Genomic DNA, 10,758 nt, shown 5'->3' on the forward strand with positions numbered 1-10,758 from the left:
TACAATAATACTTCATTAGTATTATTCTATCACTCACACACACACACACACACACACACACACACACACACACACACTTCCATGTCTGGCTAACAGCTATTCATCCTTTGGGACTCAGTGAAATTATCCCTTCCTCCAAGAAGTCTTCTATGACTACCTAAGACTAAGTTAGGTACTCTCTCTACTGCTTCCAAAGCTTCCAGTGCTTACTTCTCTATTAGAGAATTAAATTGCCTATTGACTTGTTTTTCTTTCCTCACTAGACTATGTGTTCTTTGAGAGCAAGTCAGTGTCTTTTTTCCAAAGTGTATGCCTATTGTCTAGAAAAAGTGCCTGGCACATAATAGGTTCTCAATACTTGTTGGATTTAATTGAATGGGAATGTGACGTAGTTAAATTAATTAAAAGCTGGTCATTCTCTTTCCAGGTTTTGCTGGGGGACAACAGCAAGATATATGTGAGACACACAAATTGTTCTTAGCATCTATAGGCATAAACATTCTGGTAGGAAAAGTGGCAAAGGAAATGAAAGCAAGTTCCAAAAGGACAAATACAATTGGCTATTGCAGATGAAAAAGGTTCAGGATATGTACACTTTCGCCTATAAAACTGGAAGGTTTTTGTAAATAATAATTTCCAGTGTTGATCAGTGTTTTAAGAAAACAAAATTGTCAAATGCTACTGATAGAGATGCAAAATGGAGTACTTTTTTGGGGGAATATTCTATCAATACCTATACAGTGTCTTAAAGCTTTACAAAGCCTTTAAACTAGTAATTCCACATATAGAAATGTAGTATAATAAAATATCCATATGTAATATTTTACTATAGCGATATTTATCACAAAAACTTTTCTGTTACCAAATAAACAAAAATAATCTATGCATACAATAATAGATTGATTAAAGAAATTGTGGTGAAACAATATTTAGTCATTAAAAAGGATACAAGGCATATTTATAGACATAGGAAAAGGTTTAAAATATATAATTGAAAAAAGAACTTAGCAAAATGTACGTACAATATGGTCTCATTTTTATAAAAAATATACATATATGTATATGTACCCATATATATGTATATAAAAGACTAAAAGGTTACATAACAAAATGTTGATAGTGATTGTTTTTGTTTCAAAGCTATTTGCCATTAGGCTTTGGTTGGGGGAGGAGGTTTAAAATATTTTTACAATTTACTAGTTTTATAATAAGATAAAAATAAAAATTTAAAGAATTAAAATTAAAAAGCAGACCTTAAACAAATAAGTCACTTATTACTGTAAAACTACTCTATTTTAACCTTAAAGGATCCAAAATATTGATACCATGTTCTCACCATATATATTTACATAAAAGTCCTCTTTAACATAGCAAACACCCTTGCTATATTTGATTACCAGCTGTTCATATTTACATCCAACAAGTTTAATATTTAAGAGATATGTGTGTTTCAAGAAAACTTCTGATTCACACAACTCAAGGTCAAGGCAATTCATACATCATGCACCATCAGTATCCTACTAAGTGCCAGCTCCTACTAAATGCCAAGCTCTGTACTCATCACAGTCAAGGACTAATAACACCCTTCGCCCCTACAAAACGGTAACAGTTCATAATTTTTTCTTAATTTTTATAAGTGAAAAACACTTCTTACCAGGGTACAAATACGTGCTTCCTTTCCATATGATGACGAAGCTATCAGGATGGCACGGACTTAGAGCGGTTTTCCCTAATGGGAAAATAGATTCACACCCAATCTTTGCCCCGCACCCCACTCTCTCTTTGGCCCTATGATCAAAGGAGACCATGTGCAAGGTAGCTTGCTGAAAGGTAGGTTCTGCCTGTGCTCAGGAACCAGAGCACACCCAACTGCCCCACTTTTGATCAAACCCATTCCGAGTGTTCTCTATTCTATTGAATAACAAGCTGTTTTAATATTCTAATGAACTAAAATGACTTGCCCTGTTAGACTCTAGAGGGGAAAAAAAGCAGACATGGAAGTGAAGTTTTACAGGACCCAAAGCCACTGTCACAAGCTGTTAGAGAAACAAAACATTGGGGTCTCCATCCCCCAAATCAGGACATGTGGTTTGATAGGTGAATTATGAAGTCAGTGAAGAAGGACACCGGAATCTGCAGATCTCATAAAATCTGGACTATAAGGTTGTCACACCCAAAAGGACTATTCATACCCCATCCCCAACCCATCCATCTTTCAGGAACATTCAAACTCTAACAACAAGAAATAAACTGGTAAGCCCAGCATTCAGTGCAAAGAAATGGAATTAGCACCAGCTTCTTTTCTGAGTCTCCTGCCAGCGGCAGCAGGGCCCACACCTCCAGTTCACCCCCTCGCCTTTCCTGCGTGAGCCCTGCTCTGCCAGCACACGCCCTTGGCCGCAGGCTCAAAGACGGTGGTATTAGTGTATATAATCTTCTATCCAACTTCTCTTGAACCTTCTGACCCTTCTCGGCAAGTCCTGCTGGGTTCCAAGGAAGGCCAGTCCTGACCATCTCGACCGTCTATTCCCTTCCCTAATTTACGACCCCCTTCCCTAGTTCTCCTGGAAGATCAACACATTATATAACATAACTGGGTTTCTGAATCTTGTCTGAACAATGGCAGACTCATTACACTCAGATAGTGGAAACGATCTCCCTGTAAAATAAATTCATGGGGCCATTTAACAGAGTAGCTGCAGGGGCCTGGCTGAGAGCCGGCATCTCCTGCTGCCAAAACCTAGTTTCCCTTTATCTTTCCTTTCGTTCCAGTTTCTTTTCATTTAAGATTAACATTCCCGGGCTTCTTGAAACAGGTGACTGTAGCTATGTTAATAAAGCCAGGTGTGATAGCATCTTCCATGACTTCAGCTCTCAAACAGTGGGGAGAAGAGGGAAAAGTTCTTTTAAATGACCACATCCTCTTAATAACATTCCAAGGGAGAGACCGCTTATCTTGATTTTAATTTTTCAGTCTCCTTTTATCTCTTCCTCTAAAAATATGGCTCAGAGAAAGATCACCCATGAAGCACTTATCAAAAAAGCATTACTGACATTTAGTGGGAGCCAGCTGGAGTGTGGGGCAGATTAAGGGCAAGGATTGGAGGGGGGAAAAGTGACAATGGGCCTGAGAATACTTTATTCCTTGTAAGCCCAAACATAATTCATAAACACAGACTTGAGCAAATTCAAATTTTAAAGTTACTTGAGCAAACAAATCATGGCCTGAAATTCACCTCTCTTAGTTTCCTCTGACTAAAAAGGCTAATCAAGCAAAATGCTTAGGACAGACAAACGTAGGGAGAGAATGTCTAACTTACTTAGGAAATTATATTGTTTTCATTCCCTGAAGAAGCTCTGATTTAAAACAGGTCATTCTTACCTGTGCCTTTCACACTCAGTTGGTCAACATGACAACATTTCCCTTGACATGGAAGTCAGATTTCTAGAAACTTTCGTATTGGTCAGTGTGGCTCAGAGTGAATGATCCATGAACCACCTGTGTCAGAAGCACCCAGAGTTCTAGGAAGGTCTAGGCTGTACCCCTCTCCCTTAGCTATCACCCTAGCCCCTTCTCTAACAAAACTTTGGAATCAGAATCTCTGCTGGGGTTTAGAGTTTGAGGTGTAGAAGCATTTCTGGCAAGGCATTTCTGGACAGGTAGGTGGATACAGGTGATCAGGCCTTGTATTAAAGGCACAAAGCCACCAATGCTAGAATTCATCATCACTAGAGGAGAGGACAGGTTCATCTCTTTGGGAGAAGAAGGAGCTGACATCACTTTACATCTCCAGGCTGAACTTTAACAAGGGCAAGATAACTCATCATTAGCCGTGTGTAAGTTCTAGCAATCGAGATACTCTAGCCTGGGCCCAGGGGAATAGGCCCAACTGTAGAGGAAGCACTCTCATTGCTCGGCATTGAGCAATTGGCCAGGCAAGTGTTTGAAGCAGAAACCGGAGCTCTTCCTTCTCTCCAGCTCTTACCAGCCTACCTAAGTAAACCAGCATTTCAGGCAGCATGAAATAAAATCCACAGGTTTTTGAGAACCTACTCAAAACACTGGGCTAGCTGCTTTCACATGTACTATTTACTAGTCCCAACAACACTGACAAGTAAGTTGTGTTACCTTCTATGACAGATAAGAAAGCCTAAGTCCGGGGAAGTTAAGGGATCTTCCCAAGAACCTTTCTGACAATTTCTCATACTCAAAGTGCTAGTAATACATTCTTTAGAAGCTTGTTCTTTCACAGTAAAAAACACATCCTATGGAGACTGTGCAACTTTTATAATGGAAAAAGGGGCTTTAGAAGTTAAATACAAACATGTCTATACAAACATGTATAACCACATCCTCAAGCTTGTATTTAGTTTGGGGAAAGAGAAAAGAATTTCCTATGGATTTTTTTTTAGTGCACCCCTCCTGTTTGACCCACACTCTGCAGGAAAACCACTGTGATGAAAACATACAGAAAGCCTGCATGTGTTCCGTAAGTACCACAGCCCACTTACACTTTGAATCCAGTTCTAACACCAACCCATGCTTTTTTCGGTGACACCTGTGGCATTGCACTTCCTCACTTGTGTTCCTTCTGCCTGAGGCCCCCCTACCCACCTCCCTTTGCTTATTGGGATGCTACTCAAACTTCAAGACCTAGTTTAATTCCTACCTCGTACAGGAAACTTTGTGTGAATCATCAGCTGATGCTACCCTCTTCCTTCTAATTTTATAGCAAGAAGGGACAAAACCAAGCAGTCAAAACCAAGGGAGGTGTTAGAGGCCAAAAGCAGAGATGGCCTAGGCTGCCAGGAAACTAAAAGGAGGAAATCAAAACACAGTTAACACAGCCAAAATAGAGTGGGGGCTGGTCCCAAGTCTTTTAACAGACAAGGCAACGGAAGACAATCGAGTTTTAAAGAAAACATTGAGGAGGAAGAGTACACGAGTCAACCCCAGGGTTTGAGATGGCCAGCGCCAACAGGGAAACCAAGTCTGGGAGCAGGTGGTGACCTGGTCATTCCAGAATCAATTCCAAAGCTATCTATGAGAACCAGACCTCTTCTGCCACAGAGGGGTTTGTATCCACCCTTAGAGCAAGACAATTGGAGACAAGAATCTGATGCCACGATCTCAACCAGTACATCTCACCCAGAGGCAGGAATTCCCCATCTTTAAAATATGATTTTAGGAACACAGGAAATGGCACTGCTGGTCACCACAATCTCTACCACCACGACCTCCACACCAATGTCTGAAACGTCTTTGGGTATAGAATAGAACTTACTGGCTTTTATGAATAAGGATATTTAAGATGCTATCAACAGAGAGAGAAGAATAGAGAGCACTGTCCCCAGAAACAGAGTGAGAGAGGAAGGACAACTTGGCTCCAGAAAGGTTGGAGCATCATGGAAGGTAAAGAGGTGTGGAAAGTGGAACAGAAGAAAGTTGGCTATTTCATAGGCTCCATCTTACCTTCATCAGCGCTGCTCCAGTTGGGCCCTTTCCTTTTCATCCAATCAAAACTGGATTGGGGCGGGGGGTGCGGGTAGTGGGAATGGTCAGTGATCAACATCTGATAGAAGCTTCACGTGTACCTTCATACCCTGCGTGCTACCCCAGAGGACTTAAGATATGCACAACCCAAGGGCAGGAGCAAAGACACGCACACCAGCACACAGTCAGCTGAGAGCAAGCCACCGCTGAGTTTGCAACCTGGAGATGTCCATGCTACTCCTTCCTGGCTGTCATTGATTTTCCTCTGTGATGTTGGACAAGTGCCGAACCCTCTCCGTGCCTTCATTCATTCATGAACAATATGTCTAATCTCTGTCTCATAAGAATGCTGTGAAAATTAATGACCTTATAAAAAAAAACTAAACAAAACTGATGTAAAAATCCTTTGTATACCCTAGAGATGCTATAAACACCAGGTGATCTTATTTAAAATACAGATGTGTATTTCCATTCATGTGAGCCAATATAAGAACATTCAGCTTTACAAAGTAATGGCTATTTTGGTTATTTCAAAAAGGAGGTTCCTACGCTGAAAACAGAATGTCCTGTAAGTGGAAGAAAATTAATGTCGCGTACTCAGCTTTACATTTAAATAGCAGTAACTTTTATTGAGGGCTTACTGTGTCCCAGGTGCCATGCTAAGCATGTATTATCTCATTTAATTTTCACAGTAACCCATTGAAAGGGTTCTTACTCTCTCCCATTTCACAGATAACAGAAATGCTGAGAAATTAAGTAACCAGCCAGAGTTCACATATCTAATCATTAGTGGAGACAGGATCTGAACCCCAGGACTGCTTGGTTTCTCTTTCCAATAAACCACACTCCTCCCCAACTAATATGCAGACCCCATAGAACATGTGATGTCTGCTGAGTGTTGAACACCAAAACAAACAAACAAGCCTGGCAGAGCAGCAAAGGGAGAAGGCCTAGAAATCTAAATGCCTATTAAGCTAAAAATAATAAATGACATAAATTATCTCTAAGATTAATAAATCCATTGGAAAGTAACATGCAATGTGTGAAATTCTTATTTACATTTTCCCTCCCATTCAGTTTATCCTGGTAATCACATTTATGATGGAGGTTTCCAGGGACGCAGAATTCAACAGTTCCCTGTGGAGAAGGACTTCCCTGCTGGGACCCATCTCCTCCAGTCCTAAAATGCTATACATCCATGGGCAGGTCCCTTCTCCATAAAATTATGATTCAATAAACATTGACAGAAAGCCACTCAGCACCAGGCACTGGACCAGGAGGGCTCTTGCAGCTATCAAGTTTCACGGCTCTAGGAAAGCACCTCCAAAATGTAGAGTGCAGTGTAATTTGCCTGGTGTAAATTACAATGTTCAAATCTTGCCAGCATCTAACTCATTGCTGAGGACAAGAAGGTCGGAAAGTGACTCTAGCCGGTGCTAAATTGGTTCCTCGTGGCAAACCTAACAAGCCCTGACTAACTTTCGTCTCTCTGCAGCCTGACATCTCTGCGATCTGATGATTAACACACCATTTTCCAAAGGGAGCCATCGCCTCCTGGCCCCAGGGGGAGTTGGTGACCTTGGGCTTCCTCCAGACCACGTGGTGTCCACCTGTTTCCTCTCTCTGAGCCATGCAGTTCTCAAGACACTGCCTAAAGCCCAGAAGCAGAGAACAGCACAATCCTGAGCCCTAGAAGTAGAGCTGAGTTTAGTCAGCCATTCAGGGCAGAGCCGGAATCCTCCAGTTCCAGCCTCAGGAGCCAAGCCGGGGACCACTGGGGCCCCTCCACGCCATCTGCAGACTCCATTTCACATCTCAGCCAGGAAGTATATAATGTTGGGCAGGGAAAGGGAGGCAGGACATGCTCCCTAGAAAGGAACTGTAGAGGAAATCAAAAAACCAAAATGTGACTGTATCACTTCTATAACTTTATCTGAAGCCAGCCTCAGGCTTATGGAAAATAGCCAGCTGCCCATTCAGTGGTAGAATTCTAGGGATATTGAAAAGGACAGCCCCACCCTCCTGAATGAAAAAGACTGTCTTCCCAACAAACTTGCTAATGTCTAAGATCCCAGGCTGCCAGCTCTGCTAATGGGCTTACAGTCATTGTCCAATTCTGCTGCACTGTCCTGGGGGACAAAGCTGAGTCAGGTGAAGTAGAACAGGCCCAGAGTGAGGGTCAAAGCATGGCGGCGGAGTACCCACCTCCGGAGTAGCCCCTTGCCAGGCCACCCTTCCCACAAACCATGGGACCCATATATACAAAGCTTCAGGCACTCCAGCTTCATTCAGTGTGATTGTCTCCGACTTTCTAGTTCGATCCCTGCCCTTTCTGGTTTTTTTCTGGCTGCTCCATTTCAATGTCCACTCAACTTCTAACCCTTTCATTTTTCCTTTTCATTTCTGGTCCCTTCCTTGCCACCTTGATCTAGACAATGGGATTCTGCTTCCGTGGTATTCAGGTGGGGGAAATATCACACATAGACTTTGCAATCAGACAGAGAACGATGGAGTCCCACTTCTGCCATGTATTGGCTGTGGAAGCAAGTTCTTTTAAACTCTCTGATTCTCAGTTGCCTCATCTGTAAGACGAGGTCACCAATACCAGCCACATAGGGTTACTAGAAAGATGAAATGAGACAAAGTCTGTAAAGTCCAGATGCTGGTAAGACCTCAGGCATGGTCACACTCGTCCCCTGGGTGTTCCCCATCCCAAGCACTTTAAGTAGCTGCCCTGGCACAAGGCAACCCAGCCCAGTCCCCCTTCCCATCCAGGCTCATCCTGACACAGCTGGGGGAGGGGGCAGAGGGAGAAGGACAACAGCCAGGCAGTGCCAAGGAAGAGATAGATGCTATCGTTGGATCCAAGGGCAGTGCAGGCACAGAGAGAGGAGGAAAAGCCAGACCCAGTGCCGAGAGGGTCCACGACTTGGGCTGAGAACAAGGTGGGGGAACTTAGGCACAGTGGTCCTGACTACATACTTCTTCAGGGAGGCACAGGAGTTCAAAGTGAAGCGCTAGACAGACCGTGCTTAAAATAACATCCGGGCAGTGTCATCATTTATGCCCTCTCGGTGATGTACACCTCAGGGTTTCCCCTCCTTTCCTGAGAGCAGAATGTTTGACAGAGGAGAAGCACAGGTGAGGGCACTGGACCTTGAAGGAGAGAAAGGAGAAAGGTATCATGGAGCAGAAAGTCCAAGAAAGGGGAGGATATAGTCCCCAAGATAAACCGGCAGATTTTTACGTAGTTTTCTATTCCTTCGGAAAGAACTACCCAGTTTCTTTGGTACCGTGCAGTAGGTACAGCTGGTGTGCCTTGTACCAAGCACAGGAGTTATGTGGATGAATAAATAAATACCATTTGCTTTCAGACTCTCAAGAGACTCTGTCCACCCCATCACTGCCCTTTACACCATGCCAGCATCCCAGCACCAAGCCCCATAAAAGCCAGGGTGGGCAGCAGCATGTGATAGAGGTGTCAGCCAGCCTCCCCCACTCCATGCCCCTCTAAACCAACCACTTAGACCCAGCCTTCCTTACTTTTCCATTCCCTGCCTCCACACGCCAGTGCAAGAGGCAGTAGTTGGTGTAGTGGTTAGAAGTGAAGATGCTGGAACCGGGATATTTCAGCTCCAATCCTAGTTCTCCTAATTGTGTGAATTTGGACAAGTTACGTTATCCCCTCTGAGGCTCGAGTTCTTCATCTGTTTAGAGGGGAAATGGCAGTTCCTACCTCATCAGTTTCTCCCGAAGGTTAAATAGTTTAATACATGCAAAGTATCTATTTGATAGTAAGTACTCTATTAATATAATAGATAATATATAAATTATTAATATCTGCTTTCAACCCCTCCCATGGCCTAACAACCCATTTTAGACTCTTCTGAATGCATCTCCCCAACAGATTGCATGGTCTACATACCACTTCAGTGTAACTATCACCTATTGCTTTAGATAAGAGTTAGTACCTCCACCAGGTCCGCATTCCCACCCAACCAAGAACCCTGACCTAGCAGGCAAGCTCCAAGGGCTCCCTACAGAAGAAAATGTGTGGACAATCACCATGGTGTCACAGAACACCTTTAATAAGCTTACTAATAATGGTACCTTGAATAAGGGAACATAAATTACACTGCAGGCAGCAAACATTCCCCTGAAAACTACTGCATGCAGAGCACTTATACTCAATCTCCGTCAGCTATAGTTTCTTGATCTGTAAATGGAAGTGTTGGAGCGACCAGTGGTTCCTAACCTTTTCTGCGTTACATGTACCTTTGAAAATATGATGAAAGCTGTCAACTCCCTTAGAGTCTATAGTACAGATCCTAGGCTGAGAATCCCAGGATTGAATGATTTCTGAAATAGATCTTTAGTTCTAAAGCTATATAAAACATACACATAGAAATAGGTTGAAATAATCAGACAATCTGGAGAAATGATATTCATCTGGTGTGCACTGTTATGTCTCTGCTGACTCTTAAAGTTTTGAAATATCTTTATTCTGGGTGTTAAATGTCATCTGTCCCAAAGCCCTCCCACCTTTGTGCTTCTGCTACTCTGGCCACTCTGTCCCATCCTCTAGACCCCAAAGACTTCATCATCTAGCAATTAAAGAGAGGGAGGGTCCTTAGAACCCTGTGCCGGTGCCATTTTGATCAATTAGTGCCCACTATCTTGAACATCATTCCTGGCGTATAGTAAATCTTCAAAGAATGGGGCAGACAAAAATGGCCTAGGAGATCACAGGATGTCAGATAAGTTTCATAAAGATGACATCTGAGTTAGGCCTTGAGATGGTGTAGGATGTAGATAGCATGGAGGGAGACACCCATTCCAGAAACAAAGTTAGACCCGGAGGAAACAAAACATGAAGAGTGTTCAGTGGGCAGCAAGGGGAACAGTCTGCGTAAGCAGGTGATACTCATCAGGAGTAAAGATGGAAAAGCAGGTAGAGATCACCTTCGGGGGGATCTTAAATGGCCAAGCCAAGGAATTTGGAATTTGCCTTGGAGAGGAGAATCAGGTCTATCCTAAAGGGACGAAGACCTAGACTCTCAGCTGGGATAGTCCCACCGACCTAACCCCACCACACTAGTCTGAAACTTCTCAGCTCCACAGAGTGAAGTGAAAAATTAAGGAAATAAAAGGAAGCATATTATAACGGCAGATTATCATAAAGCGAGGGGCTTTGACTTTTGCCTTGAGTCTACCTCAGTCAATATCTCAGAGTCTCCCACGCCCTTTCCAACTCCAGAGTTACT

The sequence above is a fragment of the Rhinolophus ferrumequinum genome, chromosome 18 (genome assembly GCF_004115265.2).
Source record: "Rhinolophus ferrumequinum isolate MPI-CBG mRhiFer1 chromosome 18, mRhiFer1_v1.p, whole genome shotgun sequence".
Lineage (NCBI taxonomy): Eukaryota > Metazoa > Chordata > Mammalia > Chiroptera > Rhinolophidae > Rhinolophus > Rhinolophus ferrumequinum.